This window comes from Cyprinodon variegatus, unplaced genomic scaffold, assembly GCF_000732505.1.
Source record: "Cyprinodon variegatus isolate N-32 unplaced genomic scaffold, C_variegatus-1.0 Scaffold0, whole genome shotgun sequence".
Classification (NCBI taxonomy): Eukaryota; Metazoa; Chordata; class Actinopteri; order Cyprinodontiformes; family Cyprinodontidae; genus Cyprinodon; species Cyprinodon variegatus.
This window is the reverse complement of record NW_015150453.1, coordinates 927544-930059: the sequence shown is the minus strand read 5'-3', so window position 1 is coordinate 930059 and position 2516 is coordinate 927544. Positions and strand designations below refer to the sequence as shown.

General features: G+C 37.9%; 1 pseudogene; it reads right to left on the bottom strand.

Annotated features, from left to right (window-relative positions):
• The window catches only part of LOC107082044, an 18094-nt pseudogene that overhangs the window by 3049 nt on the left and 12529 nt on the right, over positions 1-2516 (bottom strand).

The window sequence follows — 2516 nt, the reverse complement described above, 5'->3', positions numbered from 1 at the left end:
AGGACCCGAGGGAACCCTGCTAGTACTGTTCCAATTCGCCAGAACAAGAACAGACAAAATGACTGAATGGTGTTCTTGCCCCTATCTCTTTACCCAGCATGCATCAGAGCAGACTTGTGTGTCCTCCATATTGACAGCTGTCCCAGCATGCACTGCGGCAGCAGCAGCTTCCAGTGGAGTATTAAGTTAAAGTTCACTTTTCTATTGTTCTTGTTCAATAAAAGTACGTTTTAAGATCATTTGAGGCAATTATGTTATACTTGTAAGCTTCACTGTATGGCCCATTTACTGATTTAGTGCCTAATTAAAAAAAAAAAAATACAGATTTTGAGAGGATCCAGCGGACCTTGGAGGGAAACCACAGGCAGAGCTAATTTAAGCCCGTCTGCAGCAGCCCTCTCTCTGAATAGCTGTGTGTGAAATACAACTGGCTCTGATAGTAATTTATTTTGGTTTATTTGGCAAACTATTGATCTGATTTGTGTTTATCGGACTGTTTTCATTATTATTCCCCCACTAAATGAAAAAGTAATGATTTATTATTATCTGGAGATTATTAATAACAGGAGGTGAAATGCAGCTCCAGACTAGCTTTGAATGTGGTGATGTCACAAGTACGCTTCTGTTCCAATTCACCCATATTTACCTGTTCTTGTCAAGAATGTACTTGGCAAGAACACGAGTTTGACTTGGGTTCTTATGAATTGAGAGACGGCCAATGGCAAACTGTGTAGATAGTGTGTCACTAAATACTGACACCTGCTGGACATTTAAAATCACTACAGGGTTAGGGATTACTTGTTTATTTTACTGTATGGTTCTCCTTAAAGTCTATTGGTTTGGACAAATACAATAACAACAAAAATAGATCATAAGATCTAGTTTATTCTAACAGCTGATATTCTGAAAATTTCTATTAATAGCTAAATAAAAACAGGACTTTCAGGAATTTGATGTTTTATTTATAAAGCAAATCTTTATCGCCCCCCTCCTGGTCGGCAGATCGGCAGCAAACGGCATTTCAAATATCACAGCCTCGGTTTAAGAGGGATGTCCTTTTCTCAAAGTTTTGATCTTTGAATGTTTTTATTTACAAAGAATCAAATATAGAGGAAAGTTTTAGCACCTGCATTTGGTAGGCCGACTGTTCGCCGTTCACAGACGGAACCCCGAGGAACATGTCAGCTGATCCAGACAGAGAGAAGGACCCCGACCCTGAAAACAAGGACAAATGAAGAAGATAAAACACAAATATTTGGTTTTTAGACACATCATTCAGTTTTCTTACTTTTTTGAAATAAAGAAAAATAGAGCTGACTAGAGATGATCCGTAGTCTGACAATCATTGTTGGGATTAAATTCGTTACATTATAAAGGCATTCGTTTTTCATTCAAAAAGTAATCTAATTACTTTGACTTGTTCTGGGCAGTGTAACTCCTGCTTACTTTGGATTTCATTCTTGCTAAATAACTTGAAAAGTGTCTTTTTTTGTATTATTCCTGTTTGAAGGCTATGAAAAACATCCAAAACTATTAAATTTCAAGACTAGCTATATTTGATTCTAACTTGAAGGACAGCGGTGGCGCTGCTTCCAGCTGGAGGAGACACTGTTTGTCTTCTTGTACCTGTGGAGTTTGGAGTGTGTGGAGAATCTTCTCCCTGTCTGGCTCCTAAAGCCGTCTTCATGGCGTAAAGGTTGGCCTCCTCCTGGAACTTGCCGATGTTTTTCTTGTACCGGATTCGCTTGTTACCAAACCAATTGGAGACCTAGTTAAAACATTAAAAAATAAATAAAATGAAGGATATGCTTCAAAGTCATCATTTCAATTCAACTCCTTTCACAATATCACATTCCCCACATTCCCCATTCTCTAGCTTTTTCTCCCCCTCTAACTTCTGTTCTGAACATATGGCTTTACGGTTCACCGGAAGCAGTTCGGCACAAATATATTGCGAAATATCTGACAAAATTGTTTTAACTTTTTTTTTCTTTTTTATAAAGCATTGTAAATGCCACGATAATTTAATTTAATTAGTTTTTTAATGCCAATTCAGGCCTTGATCTAAAAAAAATACTAATTTAATGACTAATAATGATTTTTAAAGACCCGCAGAAACCCTGTAAATACTTTTTAAAAGATATTTTTATTTAAAGCTGACCTAATGTCTTTTTAACAATAATGGAACAAAATTAACTCCGTAATCCATCTGTGATTAGAAGAAACACAAAGAAACAATCCAAAAACCCCACGCTGACACCGCCAGTTCTAACCCTACCAGAGTTCTTTGGTACTTTCTTATTCAGATAAGTTTTAGTGTAAAATCGCCTTTCAGAAAATATCAGGAACTGTTGTTGAGGCGTTCTGAACTGATCCGTACCTCGTTTCCTTCCCCCTGAACAGCGACTGACCTGAGAGACGGTGATCCCACACTGTTTGGCAAGTTCCTCTTTGGCTTCTTCGCTGGGATAAGGGTTGGACAGGTGGGAGTAGAAATACTCGTTGAGGACCTCTGT